The sequence below is a fragment of the Mercenaria mercenaria genome, chromosome 6 (assembly GCF_021730395.1).
Source record: "Mercenaria mercenaria strain notata chromosome 6, MADL_Memer_1, whole genome shotgun sequence".
Taxonomy (NCBI): domain Eukaryota; kingdom Metazoa; phylum Mollusca; class Bivalvia; order Venerida; family Veneridae; genus Mercenaria; species Mercenaria mercenaria.
Genome location: NC_069366.1, coordinates 43,025,098 through 43,052,899, shown reverse-complemented (window position 1 = coordinate 43,052,899; position 27,802 = coordinate 43,025,098). Strand labels below are relative to the sequence as shown.

The 27,802-nt window shown below is 35.8% G+C and overlaps 1 long non-coding RNA gene across 1 annotated transcript; it reads right to left on the bottom strand.

The window, feature by feature from the left end:
* Positions 1-12,670: 12,670 nt before the first annotated feature.
* LOC128557948 (uncharacterized) lies at positions 12,671-22,532 on the bottom strand. Its single transcript, XR_008371513.1, has 3 exons — positions 22,371-22,532; positions 13,337-13,564; positions 12,671-12,802 (listed from the first exon to the last, which is right to left on the bottom strand). It is a non-coding gene; the product is annotated as an uncharacterized LOC128557948 (long non-coding RNA).
* Between the last annotated feature and the right edge of the window lie 5,270 nt (positions 22,533-27,802).

The window sequence follows — 27,802 nt, the reverse complement described above, 5'->3', positions numbered from 1 at the left end:
GTATGGATCCACCTAGGGATTGTCCAGGGGTACGGACATCCTTTTCCAAGATATTTATGGTTATTTACTTCTTAAATTTTGTTGAAAACGAAATATCAAACAAGATTTACCTAATATTCACAAGAAATTTGAATCTAAATGTTTAATAGCATTTACCCGATTGCCAAAATTTTTCTTTCGAAACGTAAATAACCGTGGAACACCAAACTTTGGTAAATCACGAGGACAAAATAAATGTTAAATAAAATAATGTTAAAATTGTGACAAACCATTTTTGAAATAATGTTTATGGTATTTATGTTTACTTCACATTTGATAACTATTACCTGATACATAGAAGATTTTACAAACAATCATTTTGCTGGTGTCTGTCCATTGATTATAAATCAAAATTTCCAAGCCAACTATTATAATGATGTACACTGGTGGCTGTAGGTAGAGCAGCAGTTATAATTTAATTGTGGTACGGATGGCATTTGTAGACCTGGTTGTTTATTTCTTAGAATGAAACATTGTTTAATTCCCCTCACACTACTAGTCCAACAAATTTGATGCAATTCTAGGAAATATTAAGATATTTTTCTTATGGGCAATATAACAAGAGCTGTCACAGGAGACAGCACGCTCGACTATTTCGATGCTTGATAGTGAAACTGGGCACATCTGAGGAAGCTGGAGCTGTCACTAGAGTGTTTAATGACTCCAATAAGAATGAAGATATTGGACAATAGCTTGAGTCTGTGTCAAAAGTATTAAGTAACAAGAGAGATAAAGAACATAAAATAAGTATAATTCTAAGCAAAAAGGGGGATAATTCATGAAATATTGGTGCAAGAGTGAGTTTTGTACCTTGTGTCATATGATGTGGGTGTAGATGTGGAATAACAACTTTCAAGTTTGAATCAAATCCATTTAGTAATAAGTGAGATATAGCGAAAATGCATCAAAATTAACCTGAAAGTCTAAGTAAAAGGGGGGCATAATTCATGAAATATTGGTACCAGAGTTATGGACCTTTTGTCATATGATGTGGGTGATAAGGTGGAACAATATTTTAAGTTTGAATCAAATCCATTTAGTAATAACTGAGATAGCATGAAAGTGCATCAAAATTTTAACCTGAAAGTCCAAGTAAAAGGGGGGCATAATTCATGAAATATTGGTACCAGAGTTATGAACCTTTTGTCATATGATGTGGGTGATAAAGTGGAACAATTATTTTAATTAAATCCATTTAGTAATAACTGAGATAGGGTGAAAGTTCATCAAAACTTTAACCTGAAATTCTAAGTAAAAATGGGGGATAATTCATGAGATATTGGTGCAAGAGTTATGACTCTTGTGTCATATGATGTGAGTGATGATGTTGAATAACTATTTTAAGTTTAAATCAAATTCATCTAGTAATAAATGAAAAGTGAAAGTGAAAGTGCATGAAAACTTTAACCTGAAATTCTAAGTAAAAGGGGGCATAATTCATGAATTATTGGTACCAGGGTTATAGACCTTGTGTCATATTATGCGGGTGATAAGGTGGAACAAATATTTTAAGTTTAAATCAAATCCATTTTGTAATAACTGAGATAGAGTGAAAGTGCAGCAAAACTTGAACCTGAAATTGTAAGCAAAAAGTGGGGGTAATTCATGAAATATTGGTGTGAGAGTTATGGCCCTTGTGCCATATGATGTGAGTGATGATGAGAAATAACTATTTTAAGTTTGAAACAAATCCATCAAGTAATTACAGAGATAAAGTGAAAGTGCATCAAAACTTTAACTAAAGTGCGAATGCGGAAGGACGCCAACGCCGGGTCGAGTAGGACAGCTCTCCATACTTCGTATAGTCGAGCTAAAAATTTTGACTACTCCCACTACGTTATAAAGTATTTTGTTACCTGTAAGCAATGTGATTTTAAGGATGTATAAGAATCTGATTTCTTTTCAGAGTTGGCCGTCATTAGCCAGAGCAGGGGTGGCAAAATCTATTGTCTGACTTGCACAGCTTTACCCAGAGCTAGTAGGGACAAGTAGAAGTTCACCACATTTTACAATATAACCATAAATACGGAAAAGTTGAAAATCTTTGAGAAAACAGACAAATATATATGTCAAAAAATCAGATTTCCCAGCAGGGGCATGAATTACTTAAAGGTATTTCCCAGTAATTTATGTCCTCACAATACTCTCATATTTGCAAAAACAGGAAAATAGTTAGAATTACTGTTCAAATGACACCAATTCAAAAGACATGGCTGTTTAACATCAAAATTTAATATTAACTGAGTGATAATAAATATTTGAATGCACACATGTATATGGGACATACTGTACACATACTCAGCACATATTAGTTCACTGTTGAGGAATAGACTTTATATTTCACACAGTCTGTACAACTATCATCTCAGTCATATCTAAAATTATTCATGCAGTACATTTAGGTCAAATGATGAAATGGTTTATGAACTAAAACTGTATTTTGAATTTCACTACATGTACAACGCATGACTGAATGTCATAGTTTTTTTTTTACTTTTTCCTAATTGATATATTGTTTTAATTTACTTCAAACACATCCAATATTTTATTAAGAGTAACATTCTGACCAAGTTTCATTAAGAATGGGCCAAAATTGTGACCTTTAGAGTGTTAACAGTCGAACTGTTGACGACGGTTGACGGACGGATGATGACGGACGACAGACACAGGGCGATCACATAAGCTCACCTTTGAGCACTTCGTGCTAGGGTGGGCTAAAAAAGTTGTAGACTGGACAAAAATGTACCTGCGCAGCAAAAAACTGCAACAAATGAAATGTAAAATAACTAAAGGCGTCACTTATATAGATTTACTGAAACAAAACAAATTAAAGAATTCAATATACCTATTTGACTGCAACCATGGTGATGTGTAGATTGAATTAAGAATTTATTCACAGATTATTAATTTTCCACAATAGCTTTTACATATTTTTTAAACACCTACTGTTTAGAAACTACAGGTTGGAATCACACCAAACTTGGTTTGTTTGTAGTATGTTACTAATTAGAGATATCAAATTACACCAAAAAGTACAATGTACTATTTTCATTTAACTGGAATTACACCCAGTCTTTATACAGAGATATTGTAGTGCAGTGCAAATTTATTGTTTAATTATCAGAAAAATATAGCAGTTCTTAATGTCATGCCTAGACATCGTTGTGTTATTTTTTCTTGTAAAATTTACAATAAAGTCATATTAGGAATATAAGCCCCACCCCCTGGTGGACATGTTTTTTAATGAAATAGAATGGCTTAAGCAATTTTGGTCACCTAGAGATCATTTCTACAAAATATTTTTTGAAATCTGGCTAACAGTTTCTGATAAGATTTTTAAAGATTTTCCTTTTGGCTGCCATAGCAACCACAGTTCTGAATGGATTTCAATTCTTTGGGCAATTACGGAAGGGGCCCAGGTAAGGATCATTTCTGTGAAGCTTGGTTTAAATCTGCCCAGTGATTTTGAGGAAGAAGGTTTTTGAAATTTACAATATAGCCATTGTGGGAAAATAAGTCCCGCCCCCTGGCGTCCATGTTTTTTTACCGGAATAGAACAGCTTAAGCAATTTTAGTTGAGGGTCACTCAGACATATTTCTAAATTTTTCTTATATTTTAAATATTAAGATTTTTAAAAGATTTTTTTAAGATTTTCCTTTTGGTTGCAATGCAACCACAGTTCTGAATGGATTTTAATTCTTCGGGCAATTTTGAAAGGGGGCACCCAAGGGTCATTCCTGTGATGTTAGGTGTAAATCTGCCCAGTAGTTTTGAAGAAGAAGATATTTTTTAGAAACTGTTGACTGACGACAGATGACAGACATCAAGTGATCACAAAAGCTCACCTTGAGCCTTTGGCTCAGGAGAGCTAAAAATGTAAAATAAGAGTTATCAAACCTAAACATTACACTTAAGATCATCGCAGTGGACAAGAGTATTATGTTTCAATACATTCCAGCTAGAATTACTGACCAGCTCACATACAAAAACTTTTAACTGAATCATGATGCCAACAAACAAGAGAGTGCAAAAATTCTACCTATTCTTCAAAAATTTGAGCTAAAAAGAACCTATAAATGTGATCAAATATTATTGGAAGGCATTACCTGGAGTGCATCTATAGATAAAGTATTGCAGAAATTATAGCGGGATTAGGCTCCACCGGAATTCTTCACAATTTACTGACGTTTCCTTTGCATGTAACCGTTTTTCTGTGAATTATGCAAATCTATAAATAAAATCACATTTACAATAAAACTATTATTGAGTTGTCTTCCTAAAATGACAATGCTTTTTAAAGAGACATATTCTCAGAAGTTTGGAAAAAGATCAGTGTTTTTCTATAAATGAAACTTCTTAAAACATACAGAATAGTCAGATGGTTTTAGTGACAAAAGTGCCCTAGAAATCATTCAATGAGGGTCGACATGTTAATGCCCGAAGACAACATATTTGTTGAAGCTTGAACCTTCCCGGTTACTTTGATAGCTGTCTCAAACAAGAGGGCCATTATGGTCCTATATCGCTCACCTGTTATCATTGCACTTAAGGACAAGAAGGTCAAAAATCATTATCAAGACCAATCAAAAGAATTATGAGAAAATATAGTTGAAATTTTCTTAAAGTTACTTCAAATAAAATTATTTTCAAATCAGGCCAGTAGTTTTGTACAAGAAGTTTTCTATACAGCCATATGGGAAAATGAGCCCCTCCCCCAGGCGGCCACTTTTTCAAAGAATCAAAATTATTTGAAGGAATTTGGTAGAGGTTCACCCAAGAAACATTTGTGAAAAATTATTTTGAAAACGGACCAGCAGTTTCTGACAAAAAGATTTTCAAAGTTCTATATAGGCACATAGGGAAAATAAGCAAAACCCCTTGGGGGCCATGTTTTTCGATGAATCAAAATTATTTGAAGGAATATAGTGGAGGGTCACCCAAGGAACACTAATCTTGTTTTGAAATCAGTTTTCTATATAGCCATAAGTCCAAAGGACAGGAACAACAAAGGGAAGAAATTTAACCAAAAAGAAAAAAAATTCTTACAAGGGCCATGATGGCCCTATATCGCTCACCTGTTATCATTGCACTTGAGGACAAGAAGGCCCTCAGAAAAAATATCCAAAGTACAGGAACAACAAAGGGAAGAAATTTAACCAAAAAGAAAACAAGGGTGCAGAATGTCACAATATACGCCCGTCACAGCAAATTTGTTTACACTAGCACCTGTATTTGCAAATGGAATTTTAATTTTCTAGTTGTTTACAATGTTGTTTTTTTTTAGAAATTATTGTAATTCTTTTATTTTTCTAAGTCCACAAAAAAAATCCTTACCAGGTAGAGATATCTTAAAATACACCCAAAATTTGAAAGTAACATCAATGTTGTACCACAGAAAAGTGGTCTTGGTTTTTCCCTACGGTCAATTATAAAAAAGTTACAATGTAAGTTATTTATAGTAACAACTAAGGGAAGTTAATCTTTAAAGAGAAAAAAAAAAAAAAAAAAAAATCAAAAAAAAAAAAATTACAAGTCCACACAAAAATCCTTACCAGGTAGAGATAGCTCAAAATACACCTCAGAATTGGATGTAACATGCATGTTGTACTACAGAAAAGTGGTCTCGATTTTTCCCTACAACTTGTAATGAAAAAGTTACAATATAAGCTATTTATAGTAACAGCAAAGGGAAGTAATTCAAAAGAAGGGACCAGTGCATGACACTCCGTCTCATGATGGTGTACAATTGTGCCAAGTTACATCAAAATCCCTCCATGCATGAAGAAGAAATGCTCCAGACAAAGTCATTCTTGTATCTGACCTTTGACCTTTAAGTGTGACCTTGACCTTAGATCGAGGGACCTGGTTCTTGTGCATGACACTCCGTCTCATGCTTGTGAACATTTGTGCCAAGTTGTATCAAAATCCCTCAATGCATGAAGAAGAAATGCTCCGGACAAAGTTTTCATTCTTGTATCCTTTGACCTCTAAGTGTGACCTTGACCTTACCCCTAGGGACCTGGTTCTTGTGCATGACACTCCGTCTCATGATGGTGAACAATTTTGCCAAGCTACATCAAAGTCCTTTCATGCATGAAGAAGATATGCTCCGGACAAAGTTTTCATTCTTGTATCCTTTGACCTCTAAGTGTGACCTTGACCTTAGACCTAGGAACCTGGTTCTTGCGCATGACACTCCCTCTCATTATGGTGAACAACTGTGCCAAGCTACATCAAAATCATTCCATGCATGAAGAAGATATGCTCCGGACAAAGTCATTCTTGAATATTTCATTCTTGTATCCTTTGACCTCTAAGTGTGACCTTGACCTTAGACCTAGGGACTGGTTTTTGCGCATGACACTCCGTCTCATGATGATGAACAATTGTGCCAACTTTCATCAAAATCCCTCCATACATGAAGAAGATATGCTCCGGACAAAGTCATTCTTGAATTTGACCTTTGACCTCTAAGTGTGACCTTGACCTTAGACCTAGGGACCTGGTTCTTACGCATGACACTCCGTCTCATGATGGTGAACAACTGTGCCAAGTTTCATCAAAATCCCTCCATGCATGTAGAAGATATGCTCCGGACAAGGTCTCTGGACGCCGCCCGCCCGCCCGCCCGCCCAACCGCCCATCCGCCCGCCAGGGGCGTTCCCATAATACGTCCCGTTTTTCAAACGGGCGTATAAAAAATGCTAACAAGGTATAGATATGTCAAAATACACCTAAAAATTAGAGGAACCATCCATGTTGTACCACAGATAAGTGGTCTCGGTTTTTCCCTACGGCCAATAATAAAAAAGTTACTAAAAATAAGCTATTTATAGTAACGTAAAAGGGAAGTAATTAAAAAAAAAAAAAAATATTGTAAGTAAACAAAAGAAGGATCTGCCAAATAAATCCGCTGACAAAAATGAAATTTCAGATCGGTATCTTCATTAGTTACAGAGACATAACCATTTTAATTTGAAATAAAGGGAGGTAATTTGACATAAAATCACTCTGGAACCTACAATTGGATCTGATTTGTCATGGAATCCAAGATTTATTGTTGTTGAAGATATTTTGGAAGTTTGTATCAAATAAAACCATAAATGACGTCTCTATATGGCTGCAAAAGCCAAAATAGCCAATTTTGGACCTTTAAGGGGCCATAAATCTGGAACCCATGATGGAATCTGGCCAGTTGAAGAAAGGAAGCAAGATCTTGTGGCGATACAAGTTGTGTGCAAATATGGTTAAAATCAAATCATAAAGGAAGCTGCTATTGTGCAGACAATGTCAAAACAGCTAATTTTGGCCCTTTCAGGGGCCATAACTCTGGAACCCATTACAGGATCTGGCCGGTTCAAGAAAGGAATCGAGATCTTATGGTGACACAAGTTTTGTGCAAGTTTGATTAAATTCAAATCATAAATGAAGCTGCTATTGTGCAGACAAGCTATTTCTAGTAACATAAAAGGGAAGTAATTTAAAAAAAAAAGTTACTGTAAGTGAACAAAAGAAACAAGAGCTGTCTCCATAGGATGACACATGTCCCCGATGGCACTTTGAATGAATAGTTATGGCCGATGTTAGAGTTCAGGACCTTTGACCTACGGAGCTGGGTCTTGCGCGCGACACGTCGCCTTACTGTGTCACACATTCATGCATAGTTATTTTAAAATCCATGCATGAATGACAAAGATATGGACCGGACATGCCCATCAATGCACTGTCATGAAAAATGACCTTTAACGTCTAAGTGTGACCTTGACCTTTGAGCTACGGACCTGGGTCTTGCGTGTGACACGTAGTCTTACTGTGGTACACACTCATGCCAAGTTATTTGAAAATCCATCCATCCACGACAAAGATATGGACCGGACACGCCATCAATGCACTATCCTTTAACGTCTAAGTATGACCTTGACCTTTGAGCTATGAACCTGGGTCTTGCGCGCGACATGTCGTCTATTGTGGTACACATTCATGCCAAGTTATTTGAAAATCCATCCATCGATGACAAAGATATGGGCCGGACACGCCCATCAATGCACTATCCTTTAACGTCTAAGTGTGACCTTGACCTTTGAGCTACGGACCTGGATCTTGCGCGCGACACGTCGTCTTACTGTGGTACACATTGAGGCCAAGATATTTGAAAATCCATCCATCGATGACAAAGATATGGACCGGACACGCCCATCAACGCACTATCTTTTAATGTCTAAGTGTGACCTTGACCTTTGAGCTACGGACCTGGGTCTTGCGCCCGACATGTCGGCTTACCGTGGTACACATTCATGCCAAGTTATTTGAAAATCCATCCATCGATGACAAAGATATGGACCGGACACGCCCATCAATTCACTATCCTTTAATGTCTAAGTCTGACCTTGACCTTTGAGCTACGGACCTGGGTCTTGCGCAAGACACGTCGTCTTACTGTGGTACACATTCATGCCAAGTTATTTGAAAATCCATCCATCGATGACAAAGATATGGACCGGACACAAAAATTGCGGACAGACTGACAGACCAACAGACAGACAGATGGTTCAAAAACTATATGCCTCCCTTCGGGGGCATGAAAACAAGAGCACTGCAATGCAACACAAATGCAGAGCAATATACACACAAAACAAAGTCATATGACCTTTGACCCCTAAGTGTGACCTTGACCTTGAAGTGAGCCATCCTACACATGCACTCTGCACGTCGTTTCGATGAGGTGAACATTTTTGTCAGGTTCTTTGAAATCCTTCAAGGGGTTCAAGAGTTACAGAGCGGAAGGGAAATTGCTAACCAACAGACAGACAGACAGACGAAACACCGAGGTGATAATATAATACGTCCCTTCGGGCGTATAAAAAGGAATTGAGATCTTATAGTGATACAAGTTGTGTGCAAGTCTGGTTAAAATCAAATCATAAATGAAGCTGCTATTGTGCAGACAAGGTCAAAATAGCTAATTTTGGCCTTTTCAGGGGCCACAACGCTGGAACCCATTAAGTGATCTGGCCGGTTCAAGAAAGGAATCGAGATCTTATGATAATACAAGTTTTGTGCAAGTTTGATTAAATTCAAATCATAAATGAAGCTGCTATTGTGCAGACAAGGTCAAAATAGCTAATTCTGGCCCTATCAGGGGCCATAACTATGGAAACCATAAAGAAATCTGGCAAGTTCAAGAAAGGAACCAAGATCTTATGGTGATACAAGTTGTGTGCAAGTTTGGTAAAAATCAAATTATAAATAAAGCTGCTATTGTGCAGACAAGGTCAAAATAGCTAATTTTGGCCCTTTCAGGGGCCATAACTCTGAAACCCATAATGGGATCTGGCAAGTTCAAGAAAGGATCCAAGACCTTATGGTGATACAAGTTGTATGCAAGTTTGATTAAAATAAAATCATAAATGAAACCACTATTGGCAGACAAGAAATTGTTGACGCACGTACGCAAATTCTGGCCCTTTAAGGGGCAATAACTCTAGAACCCATGATGGGATCTGGCCAGTTTTCGAAAGGAACCTAGATATCATGCCAATACAAGTTTAGTACAAGTTTGATCAAAATTGCTTGCAAGATGTGGTCTCTATCGTGTTCACAAGAAATTGTGGACAGACGGACAGATGACGGACGAAGGCCGATCACAAAAGCTCACCCTGTCACTATGTGACAGGTGAGCTAAAAAAAAAATAAGAGGGTCATGATGATCCTGGATTGTTTACCTGCGTAATATGAGCTACATGTTTCAAATGTGAAACAGATGATTTTTAGAAATTTTTTGGAAGATTTTCCGATGTACAATCAAGAAACCCCTGGGGCGGGGTCAATTTGACCCCAGGGATCATGATTTGAACAGAGTTTGTAGAAGTCTACTAGGCAATGTTACATATCAAATATCTAAGCTCTAGGCCTTCTGGTTTATTTTTAGAAAATTTTGAAGATTTTTCTATGTACAATCAAGTAACCCCAAGGGGCGGGGTCAATTTGAACAAATTTTGTAGAGGTCCACTAGGCAATGCTACATGTGAAATATCTAAGCTCTAGGCCTTCTGGTTTATTTTAAGATTTTTTTTGAAGATTTCCCTATGTAAAACCAATTGACCCCTAAGGCTGGGTCATGATTTGAAATTGTTTTGTAGAGGTCCACTAGGCAATGCTACATGTCAAATATCTAAGCTCTAGGCCTTCTGGTTTATTTTTTTTTTAAATTTGAAGATTTTCCTATAGAAATCTATGTAAAATCAAGTGACCCCTGGGGCGGGGTCAATTTTGACCCCGGGGTCATGATTTGAATAAATTTAGTAGATGTCCACTAGGCAATGCTACATGTCAGATATCTAAGCTCTTGGGCTTCTGGTTTTTGGTTATTTTTTTTAAATTTGAAGATTTCCTATAGAAATTATGTAAATCAAGTGACCCCTGGGGGGTCAATTTTGACCCCGGGGTCATGATTTGAATCAATTAGTAGATGTCCACTAGGCAATGCTACATGTCAGATATCTAAGCTCTTGGGCTTCTGGTTTTTGAGAAGAAGATTTTTTAAGATTTTCCTATGTAAAATCAAGTGACCCCTGGGGCGGGGTAAATTTTGCCCCCGGGGTCATGATTTGAACAAATTTGGTAGAGGTCCACTAGGCAATGCTTCACACCAAATATCTAAGCTCTAGGGCTTCTGGTTTTTGAGAAGAAGATTTTTAAAGTTTTTCCTTTCGGTTGCCATGGCAACCAGAGTTCTGCATGGAATTCAATTCTTTGAACAACTTTTGTAGAGCTTTACCTAAGAAACATTCCTGTGAAGTTTGGATGAAATTGGCCTAGCGGTTTAAGAGGAGATGTCGTTTAAAAGTAAAAGTTTACTGACGCCGGACGGTGACTGATCAGAATAGCTCACCGTGAGCCTTTGGTATCGATTTTTCCCTACGACTAGTAATGAACAAGGAGCTGTGTTCAGTAAACGCTTGATGCCCCCGGTGGCATCCTTGTCGATACAAAGCAACCTAAGTCTAAAATGAGGTTAAGGTCAAACTGAGGTCAGGTGATGTCTGAAGATGTGGAATGGTCACAGGTTACATCTGCATTAGTATCAAGTCATTCTAGTAAGGGGTATTGATGCTAGACGAAACGGTCCCATTTGGTTAACCTCGTACGGACGGACGGACGAACGAACGAACAGACTGACAGGACAATCACTATATGCCTCCCGCATCAGTAGGTGCCGGGGGCATAAAAAGTTACAATATAAGCTATTCATAGTAACAACAAAGGGAAGTAATTCTAAAGAAGGGACCTGCGCATGACACTCCGCCTCATGATGGTGTACAATTGTGCCAAATTCCCTCCATGCATGAAGAAGAAATGCTCCGGACAAAGTCATTCTTGTATCTAACCTTTGGCCTCTAAGTGTGACTTTGACCTTAGACCTAGGGACCTGGTTCTTGTGCACGACACTCCATCCCATGGTGGTGAACATTTGTGCCAAGTTACATCAAAATCCCTCCATGCATGTAGAAGAAATGCTCTGGACAAAGTTTTCATTCTTGTATCCTTTGACCTCTAAGTGTGACCTTGACTTTAGACCTAGTTACCTGGTTCTTGCACATGACACTCCATCTCATGACGGTAAACAATTGTGCCAAGTTACATCAAAATCCCTCCAATGAAGAAGATATGCTCCGGACAGACATTCTTGAATTTGACCTTTGACCTCTGTGACCTTGACCTTAGACCTAGGACCTGGTTCTTATGCACGACACTCCGTCTCATGATGGTGAACAATTGTGCCAAGTTTCATCAAAATCCCTCCATGCATGAAGAAGATATGCTCCGGACAAGTCTGTGGACGCCGCTAGCCCGGCCTCCCATCCGCCTGCCAGGGGCATTCCTATAATACATCCTGTTTTTCAAACGGGATGTATAACAAGAGCTGTCCTGTCAGTGGACAGCACGCTCGACTATTCTCAGTGCTTGATAGTATAATATAAGCAATGGGTAAAACTTTACCATTACAATAAGCATATTCTAAGACGAAAAGGGGCCATAATTCAGTCAAAATGCTTGATAGAGTTGCCTCCTCCTTTTTACAGACTGGGGTCATGATGGTAAACAAGTATGCAAAATATGAAAGCAATATCTCAATGGACTTTGAAAACATTTGGGGTGGTACGCAAACTAACATTTATTCTGTCGAAAAGGGGCCATAATTCAGTCAAAATGTTTGATAGAGTTGCCTCCTCCTTCTTACAGACTGGGGTTATGATGATAAACAAGTATGCAAATATGAAAGCAATATCTCAATGGTCTTTAAAAAATTTTGGGTGGTACGCAAACTTTAACATTTGTGTGATGCTCACGCCGACGCCAGGGCGAGTAGGATAGCTCCCCTATTCTTTGAATAGTCGAGCTAAAAAGTAGTTATCATTTTTTCTAACACTGTTGTTTCAAGTCTGTCATGTTAGAATTGAAATAGCAAGTTCCAAAGTGTGATTTATCGTAGAATAACCCGTGTTTTGAGTTCTTATGCGTAAGAATATATCACAAAGGCCATAGGCCACACTTGGGAACTTATTATTTCTTAAATAACCCTAAACAATCTATCTTCCAAAAGATAGTGATTATCATACAATAACTCACCTGTCTGCGGCTTGTATAAGCTTATGTACAATTTGTTCAAAATACGATGATAACAGCAAGTAGCAGGATCTGACCTATCTTCCAGTAATGTTCAGCATTCTCAAAGGCAGTTTCTGCTAAACTGGAAAATGCCTGAAAACATACAAGACAGTTAAACTTAGAATCAATTCTTATCAATGAACTTTTCGACGACTAAATTTGGTTCATCACGAGATTTCAAATCAAGTCAGACTGACACATGTGCATAAATTGATAAAAACATCAATAACAACAGAGCAGATACAAAATCCATGCATAGTATTTAATCTGAAGAGGCATACTGACATCTTAAAAATATATTAACTAATTATGCAGCAAAAACATGGCCTTTTTTCCTCTGTTTTGAGAAATGGAAGCAGAGCTAGTAAGGATTGGAAAATACCACCAAATTAAATTTTTCATAAATATATTATTTCACGAAAGAAAATGGGTTTAAAGCATATTCTCATGTGTTACATATTGTTTTGCTTAGAGTATGTATTTACTTTTCTGAAGAGAATTTTTGTCAAAAATAAGAAAAAAACATACTTTGGAGATCTATGGGAATGTGGCCAAATTTCTGCCCAATATCTCTACTGACTTGAGTGCTTCTTTCCATAATTAAATATTTTCAAGTCACCTACTTACCCAACAAACATTGCTAGCCACTCTGGGTTCTGTTTCTAATCCTTGCACAAGGGCATGTAATAATGGATTTAAAAACTGTTCATTTATCACTGCTTCATTCAAGATTTGTCCATGCACCAGTATCGCGAACAATTATACTTGGATCTTTTAAACTTTCTATCAACATAGGTAAAGCTTGATCAACTGGTTGTTTTAGAGTTGTTGCATCTGGTCCCTCTAATATAGAACCTAAAACAGAATCGCAAAACAATAGTTACATAAAACATGTATCAACAGAATATACTAGTGTTTGCCAGGGGCAATTTTTCCAGTGTTTACTGGTGATAACCTTTCTGGCAAAACTAATCATCACTGTACGGTAACTACAACGGTAGCCATGTGTTTGGATTTGTCCAATATGGCCGCTTAAATCAAAAAACAACGTAACGTCCTGTAAGTTCATACATATATTTAATATGTCTTGCTACGTTTTATTACCAAACTCTGTTCAGTAACACTGTTAATGTCCAAAGAGGTAATCACCTGACTGACATGGCGATCGGAATCGTATTTAGCTTAAATATATCTTATAAACTCATGGAAATTGTTCAATTTCGCGTCAGATGTTCCAAAATTTCATTTTTATTATCTATAAAATTAAACTATTTGGACTAAATGGATGTTAATATACTTTATGATAATCTCTAGTATAAGTATGCATAAACTATGATGTGTACATAGCACCTAAGCTTCAAAAGGACATGAAACGTATAGTGTCGTGAAAACATGAATGTAACAGTTTGGATAACAAGTGTACACGGGTTTGGATGACTTAAGCTCTTTGGATGTTTGTGGTTTGGACTAACACTTTTAACTGCTAATTCTAAAATAATGTTTGTTTCTAAGTAATGCTTTCATATTTTACAATGGTACATGTTCAAATATGTCTTCCGGCAAACCAAGCATGGCCATCAAGCATTTATTTTATATTATTTTAAATGTATATGCTTATAAAATAGGGGTGTGTAGTTTAAAGAAATACACTCATAAGTTGATCAATATGGATGTTAATTTTTCTAGTGTGTTTAATCAAACTGATGTTACTGCTAACAAATTTGAAACCAGACTTTTCATTCAATAATTTTTGAAATGAGTATACACAACTATATCCTTGCTAATGGCCATAAAAAAATGTGTTAAAACTGAGCAAATGGTCAATGCTTGCTGAAGATTACCTCAGTTTGCTACATATTGACGCACACCTCACAAGTAATATCTGCTTTAGCAATTGCCCAAATGAACATCCTCGTGGAAGGCATAGCTCCATGATCTGCCGGAAATACGTTAAGCGACATGTTTAATATATAGTGTTTGCTATACAGGGCTAACACACGACTGATACACATTATCACCTTTCAGTATGTACTAACAGGTTTATACCACAGTGGTGGCTTTGCTATTGATAGTGCCAAAGCAACGCCAGGATGTTTGTTTCTTTCTTTCTTCTTTCTTCCACGTTAAATATACGTTATAGTATGTCTACATATTTTGAATAAAGTTAGATAATTTTCACATCTACGCATACACTGCTGTAGGCTTTTGCGTTTTTCTCCTGTTGGATATGTTTCTCTTTTTATAATTTCTTTTCTCAAGCGTAACAGTGAAATTTTCCAATATAAAACACAAGTGGGAGAGGAATGGCCACAAAAAGCGATGGTTAGCACCATTCATCTTTGTAGGAAATTCAGACGCACAGGCCTATTACTATGAAAGTAAGATAGACCGCAAGTGCAAGAATACATACTATTGTTGATAATGCATGAGTGTTAGTTCAATATTAGGGTTACATTAAAAGCTTTGTTTCCTGTCTCCCGATCTTACATTTCTAAACAGAGCTTTTAAAAGGAAATGATTCACTAGCTTGTTTAATAATATACTGACTTCTGTTTTAATTTCACGACGGTTTATATACATTTCGATGAAAAAGGGCAAATATCAAGTTTAATAGGGGGCAATAAAGATCGACTATTCAAATGCCATGTCACTAAAGAAAGCTAACTGAATGAATCAATGTCATAAACACTTACAAATGGCCAAGGATTTTGTTAAGACGTATGTTTTAGTCATAAAAATTCCCCCTCTTCTGCTGCTTAAAAACACTAAGACACCTACTTACATACATGAACTAAACCATAACTTGCTAAGACAAGTCAACATAGCGATATAATCTTTTTAAAAACATGAGAATTTTTGAGCCTGTGCATTGCATGTCGGATAATCAGAGTGAACAAGTGTTTGAAATTCCTTTCATTCGTAAAAGTGGTATGTGAAGTACCTGCTTACATACCAAAGCAAAGCTCAATGAAGCGGCATAACTCTGCAATGAAGTTAAAGTCAGACTTGCTTATCCTTACTTCGCATGTTATATCCTCACAGATAATTCATTCTAACTATTGATTTTTGAGATGCCTGCGTACGTACAAAAATAGTACAAAATTGAAAAATTAAACGAGACTTACCTTGGTTAAGTCGATGTTTGGTGGAAATTCTATGAGTCAAATGAACACTTGAGGGATTAAATGAGATTGTATTGCACATGCGTCGAATCAGTCTTTAAAGTAACCATTTTGGCATTATTGAAAATGGTTGAAATCTTTGATTTCAGTTTCAGAACACATTATTCCACCTCATACATGGGATGGGAGTGGAGGGCATTTAATGCCTCAAGTGTTCATTTGACTCATAGAATTTCCATCAAACATCGACTTAACCAAGGTAAGTCTCGTTTAATTTTTCAATTCTATTTCGTCAAAAACACATTCGGTGTTAAATGAGAAGTTTAAAGCTCAATAATGTCAAAATAAACCAAACCTTATTTCAGGACTCCTTCTTCAAAGGAAATGCCTGGTGCTACTTCCCTGTCATAGAATCTTGAAAATGTTTTACAATTTGACCATCCAGCTTTCTGTAGAATAGCTTGTACAGGAACTGCTTTAAATTTAGCCTTTGACGAAGATGCTCCTCGAACACTATGAGGTGTAAAAACATCTGTGTTAATGCCTGACCTAAACATGACTGTCTTTATCCATCTTGACACAGTATCACGGGTAACTGGTGCATATGTTTTATATAGCTTATCAATAATTTCTTATGTTGATTCGTATTACTTTAGTTCTCTTTAAATTATTCTTTTAGCACTGTATATACACAAAGCCTCCTGTATGGAGGGTAAGCTTTCAGAACAAACACAGAAAAATCAGCTCCTGGCCGGCTCTGTTTTAGCAAAGAATCAAATTTAAATACAAACTGTGAACTTGACTTGTTCATATTATTTATAGACAATAAATGCACTGTCTGTGCTCTTGCTGCATTCGTGACAGCTTTAAGCATGACAAGTTTCAATGTTAGTTCTTTTAATGACACGTGTTTCACTGGACTTAATTTCCGCAGATAGTTCAACACAAGGTTAACATCCCAAGTATTAACATATTTTGGTTTTGTTGGTCTTAAATTAAATATTCCTTTCATAAATCTAGTAACATCAGGATGTGAACCAACACGATAACCATCTACTACCAATCCAAAAGCTGATAAGGCTCCTCTTGCAGTGTTTATTGCGCTATAACCCAAACCATTTGTAAACAAAATGGTTAAAAATTCAATAACATTCACTACAGTAATTGAAATTTCACTAATTTTTTCTCCACGACAATACTGTAACCATCTTGATATATACGTTTGATATTGTCTTTTAGTTCCTGATTTCCAAGAACACATGAAGATTCTGGCTGCTTCCTTAGAAAAGCCTCGCTGTCTGAAGATCTTCCTGACACAAGACATGCAATTAGAATCATTTTCCTCAAAAGAGGATGAGTCTTGTTTCCTTGCGGGAGTGTCCTGACACAAGACATGCAATTAGAATCATTTTCTCAAAAGAGGATGGTCTGTTTCATTGGGGAGTGCCAATAGATCCTTTGTGATGGAGTATCAACGGTTTCTGTACTTAACAATTTCATCAGTGGTGTGAACCGGCTAGGTTGGCACAGTGGAACAATTACTATGCAACTTGCCATGTCTATAGTTATCTTCTGAATACAGCGTCCCAGCAAACTGAAAGGGGGAAAAATATTACAGCATGAAAATTTTCCCCAGTTCAAAGTAAATGCATCAATATACTTAACCTGTGGATCAGGCTTCCAGGAACAAAAAACTTGTACTTTTGCATTAAGACGAGACGCAAACAAATCAATATTTGGAACCCTGGTTTTCTCACAAATATTCCTGAACACATCAGTATTAAGTTCCCATTCTAACTGGTCATTAAACCTGCGTGAAAATACATCAGCTTCATTTTCTGTACCTGCTATATGAACACATGAGAGCCAGACTTTGTGTTGAATGCACCAATACCATATTTGCTTACTAAGTGAATTGCACTCGGTGGACTTACTTCCACTCATGTTATTTATGTAGCACACTGCAGTCGAACTGTCCGACAAAACTTTTACATGTTTCCCAAGAATTTTGTCTGCTCTAGCTTTAATGGTATAAAAGATAGCCAAAAGTTCTAACACATTTATATGTTTTTGTGACTCATTTTTTGTCCATCTACCACCACTTTTACAAGCATTCAACACAAAGCCCCAACCCTGAAGGCTCGCGTCTGTCTGTATTGTCAATTCTGGATTTCCATGACTAATATGCCTAACCTGATTTCTTATGTTTACATACCACCAACGAAGTTCTACCCTCATGCTGGTAGTAACTACCATTTCTGCATGAAAATCAGCCTTATTTTTCTTCAGTGCCCTAGTTTTGGCATTTTCTAAATTTCTGTAATGCAGTTTGCCATACTCTACTGCAGAAAAAGTTGACACTAGAATACCAATGACCTTGGCTACATAACGAATGGTAACTGTCTTTGCACTGTATAATTTCCTGCATTCTGTTTCTACTACGAGCATGTTTTTCTCTGTTAAATAAACTAACATATGCTCGGAATCAATGAGATTTCCCAAGAAAACAATTTTCTTAGTTGGTTCAAAGACAGATTTTTCCATGTTTAACATAAAACCTATATTGCAAAACCAATTTCTAGTAACACTGACATTTTCATGGCATTCATCCTTTGTTTTTCCACAAAGAAGACTGTCATCAATAAATCCAGAACTGATATATCCTAAGCTTGGTAGCTTGGAATAGACAGATTTTAACAGCTTTGTAAAAAGCCTAGGACACGGTGCCAGACCATTTGGGAACACAGTGTAAGCATAAATCTGAGATTTGAAAATGAACCTGAAATATTTTTGTTGCTCTGCAGCTAGAGGTACTGCATAATATGCATGAAGCAAATCTAATGATGCCATATACATACCCTTTGTTATTAACGTTAATGCTTTTTCAAACGTATCCATTTTAAAATGATAATAAGGGATAAATGTGTTTAATTTTTTCAGATTTAATATCATTCTATAATCACCATTTTTCTTTTTCCTCAAAAATATTGGAGATAAGAACTGCCCTTCTTCATACTGAACAGTTTTAATAACTCTAAGATCTAGTAATTTATTTACTTCTTTCTGAATAATACAAGATTCTGTTTTGTTAAAACAATATTGAGGGCACTGTTCTTGTTTATACCAGTAAAACTCTGGTTTAAACTCAATATGACAATGTTCAATCATGTCTAGAATTATTTCATCACTAGTCAATTTTCTCCATTCATTTATATAGTACCTCAACCTGCCTGCTCTAAAAACATCAAGTCTTACCTCATCTACATTCGAGCTTTCCCTGTTCCTCTCCGACGAGGGTAGTTTTTTGTATCAGCCTGTGCAAGGAACAAACCTCGTCCCCGACTGAAATTCCTTGTCGGAAATCTGCCTCTATAAGATCCCCTGAAACTAGGACGACCTCTAAATCCTCCTCGGATTTTATTACTTATTTTTGCACAGTCCTCAATCTCTTTCGTTGTTTTCGAAATATCATCCCCAAAAAGTTCCTTTGTGAAAGGCAGTGAATGATTACACAAATGTGAATACTCTGATTTTATTTCTGGCTTCATCAAGTCCCTATGGAACAAATTTATCTGTTTGTTTGAGTGTCCCAACAAAGCTAACACATCACTGCAATTTTCGATTAACTCGCCATATTTTTCATGTTCTTGTTCCAAAACAGCCATCTTATTTACTGCCTTTGCCAAGATCATACCTGTTTTAACCACAGAAGTTTCTATGTTCTGCAATTTTTTATCATTGGTACGAGCGTTTTGGGAGATTCCATCCCAAATGCATGGATTTGTTTTCACAACAACCAAAGACTCACAATTTTCAGGTCTACAGTTTATCTCATCTTTCACCAGTTCTGAATACCTTTCCTCCTCAATACCATTTCTAAACAAGTTGTGCACATTTTCGGCCAAAGTATCATCGATACTTTCGTCACAAACCTCTTGTCGTTTGAAACGTTTTGCCATAGACGAAAACCTACTTTCCCTTTTACGTTTTGATCCACCTGCAAAAATACACTCTTGATTTTCATTTTCGTCCTGCCTACACATATCTCCCGAGAAAGGAGGGTAGTCAAAATAGTCTTCATCACCCTCGTAATCGTAACTCTGTTCCAAATCATCTAAACAACTTGTCACTGTCATTAGTTTATTATCCTGTTCCTTAATGGAATTCTGGATTTCTTGTAGTCTAAGAATAGATAACATTCTGTCACCTGTTTCCACGACCACCGAGGACATCCCTGACGACGGCCTATCATCAATTTTCGCCGACACAGTCACTTCCTTATTTGGAGCACTAGACCCCTTCGAGTTTTTGCTTGACCGTTCTGAACCACGTTCAGAACTTCCTTCTTTCGAATTTCCAGTTAATTTCAAATTTAACTCACCGTCGGGAAAATTCTCCGCCATATTGAAATTATCCTAAATGCAACACCACGTGTTACAAACACAATTTTTTCTGATAAACAACGTCCTTCAACAGAAAATCGAACCTCGTTCGATAAAATAAACTTTACAAATTTTGTATTTCCTCGAAATACTTGATACCTTTTAAAATACTTGAAATAAACCTTGTAAACTTTGTTTACAAAAATAAACTACTGAAACGACATGTTGTCATTCCGACAGCATGCAGCACACTGATTCGACGCATGCGCAGTACAATCTCATTTAACACCGAATGTGTTTTTGACGAAATAGAATTCAATTTAGTCAATCGGGAAAAGAGTCATACCTTTGTAAAAACAAAGCAAACTAGAATTATGGAACATCTGTATTGCATGTCAGATCATCACATTGAACAACTAGTTTCAATAAGTTTCATCTATACCATATCTTACAAATAATTAACAAAGAGTATGCAAAAATCGACGAACGGATGCGTGCAATAGTCCTTCGTATTCTTAAAGAAGTTGATGTAAATCATCTTATAGAATGATGAAAACAGCTAATGTGTAAGGAATTGCTTTTAAGTTAGTAGGTCACTGGGGAAAGGGCAAACAAACGTTTTTGTGTAATTTGGGCCTATTTTCTAAGTATTTATTAATTCCCTCTTCTAAACAAGCAATTGACAAATGTGATAAACAAATGAACATTTATTGTAAAAGAATTCAAATCAAATCACCCTCGAGACGATAGATGGAACCCAGGGTTTCAAAAACGAATGACTTGGATATCTAACCAGCTGGTACTCAAACCTTCTTGCGCTGCTTTTTTAAAACTCGTCTATCCTATCAGGATATATAGTGTTTCATTTTGAAAATATTCCATGAAATAAATTCGTTATTAAACTTAAAACATTTTTCTCTAGGTACGTTGTCAATTCCAAACCGTTTATACACATCTCTTATTTTTAGCTTAGATATTTAGTTTTATGACCTTCAGTTTATTTCTTTCCCTGGATTTTCTGCAATCCATACAAAAGGTTACCTCTTATATCCCAGAAATGAAAGAAGGAGATAGATGTGGTTGTATATGGTTTTATCAACTTTGATACCAATTTTTCGTGCAGGAATGTGAATTAAGTTGCTATCCAAACCGATGCATATACTAAATCCAAACCGTTAACTGCTTTTCAATTACTTGTATCCAAACCGTTACACACTTGATACATATGATTGACTTACGATGGTATGTTTTCGCAAAAATACTATACTTTCAGTTAAGAGACCGATGACAGGATATGTGAAAATGTTTCTTCTTTCTTCTTAACTGTTTTTTTTAATGATACAACTGCAAGAGGTTTGATAACATCATTTAAAAGTTTCGTTTTTGCTTCTTGATTCCCATAATCCGCACGTTTTTATCACTTAGTAATTAAAACTGGATTAATCTGATCTTTTTATATCGAATAACTTAAACCTTAGAACGAAAACTGAAAACGGAATAAATCTTTATGTAAAATATTTGTTTAATCATAGAAAACATCAAAACTTACATGATGTTTTTGACATTTTTTGCTTGGGAGAAGCCATATTGGACAGATCCAAACACAAGGCTACCAGTGTAGTTACCATACAGTGATCATTGTAATTCCAAAATTACTGTTTTGTTTGGACATGAATTTCAGGAAAACTTAAGCTTAGACTCTTATTTAATGGTTTCACTGTACTGGCAGGGGTGGCCAAATCAGCTTTTGACTTGCTTGTCCCTTTTTGTCAACTGCTATTTTGTACTTGTCCGTATGATAGTAAATTCTGGCCAAATTTCACTTGTCCGTACAAGCTTTTGGACAACCTGGGCAATAAGGACAATTGAATTTGCCACCCCTGTCAGTACCCCTAAAACCCTTACAAGTAACACTGGCAATAACTTGTCAACTACTTCAAAAAGCTATCAAATATTATAAACAGGAAATCATGACTAAGTAGACTAAAACATAGCTTGTATTTAACAAATTCTTCTAAAAGGTTCTTTCACCTTCATGATCATCAAAAGTACTGACCAATACTACTGCAGAAAACAATTTACTGACAATTTTACAAATTTCAAGCAGTGCGAGCTGCCTTTGGTTCAACATATGTGATCATCTTCAAATAAACATACCGAAAGCCATGACAGATGCATCCCTAAATCTCCAGTCTTCATGATGTATATTGTCTTTTACAAATGGGAGTACATGTTGTATAATGTCATCCTCACAACACTGGCCATCAACATCAAACAGACACCTGCTGCTTTACATGGATTTCACTCATCATCATCATCAAATTCCTCCTACAATATATTCAACAAGGTTATCACTGTCTCATCCTATTATACTTATTTCTGCTAAATCATGGGATGCCAAAACCAGGTATTTTAATATTGTACTCAGGAGGCATAAATTTAAACAGAATTATGTGGAATATTAACAAAGTTGTTCTTTGCCATGTTTTGTGTTGGTTAGGTTTAACATCACTTGGACAAAGGTTTTCAGCCTATAGCCATGTCGTAGGCCAAACTGGAATCTAGGCAGGTCCGGAATCTGCCTAGACCAAACTAGGCCAAACTAGAATTCTAATTTGGTTTTGATCGATTCCAAATCTGCCTAGGCCAAACCAGAATTCTAGTTTGGCTAGAGTGATTCCAGACTTGCCTAGGCCAAACTGGAATCTTTCTTATGAACTTATTTGTAGTAGATGAAAATACATGTTCTGGTTTATATTTTTTGCATTAAAGCATATCATCTTGTTTAAGTGCAATTAAAATATTCATTCCTTTTATTGGGTCACAAATTAAATGGGAATCCACCTAAAAACCAGAACACACTTTCTATAACTGGAATACACCTATATTTTTTAATTAAACATATTTTTGAAGGTTTTTTTTGACGGAATTCAATCATATATAACATAAATAATTAACTTACGAAAAGAAAATAAAATACGTTTGCACAAAACAATTTTATACGAGATTAATATTCGAGCAGCGCACGGGCAATTTTCATAACCGAAATACACCTGTGTATCTTTAATTAAAAGCATTTTTGAAGGGTTTTTGACAGAATCATATAGAACATAAATAATTAACTTAAATAAAATATGTTCACGCAAAACGGTTTTAAACCAGATTGAAATTTGGCGAGTGCACGGGAAATTTCCATAACTGAAATACACCTGTATTTCTTCGACAAAATGGTATTTTCATAGGGGTATGTGACAAAATTCAAATATATATAACATGAATAATGAAGTTACAAAAGGAAATTAAAATACATTAGCGCATAACGTTTTATACCGGATTGAAATTCGACGAGAGTGCATTTGTGAATGAATTTCCATGACCTAAACTTCTCTAATATATGTTTTTTTGTAGGGTTTTGACAGAACTCATATATAACATAAATAATTAATTTACAATAAGAAATTAAAATATGTTTGCGCAACAAAGATTGCAGCAGAAAATAAACGTTCAAACACAAATAACGCAGTGTTATCTCTTATGAATTTTCAGAAAAAAAACCTTTTATTTCATTTGTAAATTTATACAAGTAGAACGAGAGGCAAATACTGATTATTTATAATAATGTGACACGTCTGGTGAAAGGGTAATAGTTGGTCATATATTTTCCGTTATACTTTGTTTTAATGACTTTTAACTACAGAAAGATCAAATTCAAATGTTTATAACTAACGACGCAATACAATATGCTTTTATCATGACGCGGCCAATTTGTGTTTTCATTTACAATCTCATATAAAAATTCTTACGCGAACGCAATTTATTTTCTTTTTGTATATTAATTATTTATGTTATTTACGAATGAATTCTGCAATAAACCAACAAAAATACAATTTATTAAAATAATACAGGTGCATTTCGGTTATGGAATTTTCTAGTGCACTCGCCAAATTTCAATCTCGTATAAAATCCTTTTGCACGAATGAATTTTATTTTCCTTTCGTAAGTTAATTATTCATGTTTTATTTGATTGAATTCTGTCAAAAACCCTTCAAAAATACCATTAACAAGAGGGCCATGAAGGCCCTGTATCGCTCACATGACCTATTGACCTAAAGATCATCAAGATTAACATTCTGACCAAGTTTCATTAAGATATGGTCATAAATGTGGCCTCTAAAGTGTTAACTAGCTATTCCTTTGATTTGACCTTGTGACCTAGTTTTTCACCCAACATGACCCAGATTCGAACTTGACCTAAAGATCATCAAGTTTAACATTCTGACTAAGTTTCATGAAGATACAGTCATAAATGTGGCCTCTAGAGTGTTAACAAGCTTTTCCTTTGATCTGACCTGGTGACCTAGTTTTTGACCCCACCTACCCAGATTTGAACTTGAGCTATAGATCATCAAGATTAACATTTTGACCAAGTTTCATTAAGATATGGTAAAAAATGTGACCTCTACAGTGTAAACTAGCTTTTCCTTTGATTTGACTGGGTGACCTAGTTTTTAATCCTACATGACCATGATTCAAATTGGACCTTAAAATCATCAATATTAACATTCTGACCAAGTTTCATGAAGATACAGTCATAAATGCAGCCTCTACAGTGTTAACAAGCTTTTCCTTTTATTTGACTAGTTTCTGACCCCAGATGACCCAATATGGAACTCGTCCAAGACTTTATTGAGGATAACACTCTGAACAAGTTTCATTAAGATTGGGCCAAAATTGTGACCTCTGGAGTGTTAACAAGCTTTCCCTTTGATTTGATCTGGTGACCTAGTTTTTGACCCCAGATGACCCAATATCGAACTCGTCCAAGATTTTATTGAGGGTAACATTCTGACCAAGTTTCATTAAGATTAGGCCAAGAATGTGACCTCTAGAGTGTTAACAGACAAATTGTTGACGACGGACGGACGGACGACGGACACAGGGCGATCACTAAAGCTCACCTTTGAGCACTTCGTGCTCAGGTGAGCTAATAAAACTAGATATGTGTCCATGGGACATAGATGCCCCCACTATATGACAAAGGACACAAATTTTTTCCTAGGTCAGGGGCCATAACTCCTACAAGACCGAATTAATCCAGACGCGAAACCCCAGGTGCACAACTGCACATGCTGACCAACATTCCTGTAAACTTTGGTGACTCTAGGTCAAATACTTTTGGAGCTAGTGCAACACAACATTAAAATGACCAATATTTTACAAAGTCAGGGGCCATAACTCCTACATGACTGAATGAATCCGGACACAAAACCCCAGGTGCACAACTACACATGCTGACCAACATTCCTGTAAAGTTTTGTGACTCTACGTCAAATACTTTTGAAGCTAGGTGCAACACAACATTCTCAGAAGGACGGACGGACAAGGGCAAATCTATATGCACCCCCAAAAGTGGCGGCATAAAAAATGCAGGTGTATTCCGGTTATAGAAAGTGTATTCCAGTGTATTCCAGTTTTTAGGTGGATTCCGGTTAAATGTGTGACCGCTTTTATTACAAGGAACTACTGGCACAGGTGTTCAATTAGTAATCTAGTTGGAAGTGTGAATGTAAAAAACAAAGCTATTACTGTTAAAGTATTTTATCAATAAAATGTCATAATCATATTTAACTAATTTAACTTTAACTGATTAATATGGTCTTTTTCCCATTTATTAGGAAAGAATAAATTATATAACTTGCCCAAAAGAAACAAACAAGAGGGCCAAGATGGCCCTATATCGCTCACCTGAGTACCATTGCTGTTAATGATAAGATCAAGTTTTGACATAGATCACATAGGCATACACATTAAATAAATATCATCAGGATAAAATTTTCTAACAGTCCCTTTTGACCTATGGGTCACGTACTAGTCTGGGCCAATCTCCATACCAAGTTTAAGGGTCCTAGGCTCAAATGCTGCATTTTTGTACTAGCATCACTATTCCTTACCCTGGCAGACATAAATAACATTTAAAATCAATCTCATTAGATGCTGCTAAGGTATATTTATTTACATAAAATAAAGGGAGGTAATTTGTCATAAATTCAGTCAAAAGTTATCTACCCTGATTGTCCGAGTCCATCTGATGGCATAAATTAGGCATAGGAAATAGAGATCAATATAACTGCACCTTTACTAATCCTACCAGGTGTTCTGTATTACAAAAGTGCTTCTAGTGTGACATTTTGATACAAGCAAAACTGTATTATCTGCACTATTAATTACTTACTGGTACTTCATTTTATTATTGGCTTGTTAAAAGTTAATTTTTTACCATATGTAAGTTGACAGAATCATAGGAACCATGTTTTGAGGGGTAAATCAAACACAAATGAATAAATCCTACATGTTTTTGTTGTGCAAAAAAGTATGATATTGTGTCTAAAACAGTTTTCATTTTCCACTCAATTGTGTAATTGCAAGGGAAGTAAACTAATAGATATCTCTGCCTGTAAGTACTAGCCCAAGGCAAGAGATGTCATTCTTTGTGGATCACAACTTTAAATTAAAAGTTAAAACTTCTGTTATTGATATTAACAAAACTATTATAAACTTCACATTTGTGAAATCATTTTTGGTTATTTCAAGGACTTGGAAACCAATTTCTAGACTTTATTTAATGTATTACTATCATTGAAAATTTTAGGGTCTGTCTCTACATAAATGAAATTTCAAATCAGTATCTTTTTTGGTTACTGAGATACACCCATTTTAATTTGAAATAAAAGGAGGTAATTTGACATAAATCGGTCCATAGTTATCTACCCTGATTGTCTCAGTCCAACTTAGGACAATAATGAAATTTCAAATGAGTCCTATAAATACTTACTGAGATAAATCCATTTTTATTAAAATCACGGGAGGTAATCAGGTATATGTAGAAGAGTACAAGCCTTTCACAACAATATATTAGAAAAGTATTCATATTGATAAACGTTCAATTAAGAGTTATCTAACATGACTATTTCTTACCATGGAAGACATAAATAACGTTTCAAACCAATCTCATTAGAAGCTGCTAAGGTATAATATTCATTTACATAAAAATAAAGGGAGGTAATTTGTCATAAATTCAGTCAATATGTCCAAGTCCATGTAATGGCATAAATGAAATTTCAGATCAGTATCTTCATTAGTTACGGATATATACCCATTTTAATTAGAAATAAAGGGAGGTAATTTGATATAAAATCAGTCCATAGTTATCTACCCTGATAGTCTCAGTCCAACTAATGACACTAATGAAATTTCAAATGAGTCCTATAAGTACTAACTGATATAAATCCATTTTGATTAAAATCAGGGGAGGTTATCAGATATAAAATAAGTGCATAGAGTCTAGGCTATATACCAATAAAAGAAATTGTTCTTTGTTTCATATAAAAGTCAGCTACTTCAGAACAATTTTGTTACAGTTTCTAGATTTTCACTCCATCATAGACCTATTTTCCACAAGATGTCGATACATTTGCTTCAAGAAAACAAAAAGAACAAGAGCTGTCAGTGGACAACGCGCTCGACTATTCTCAGTGCTTGATAGTATAATATAAGCAATGAGTAAAACATTAACATTACAATAAGCATAA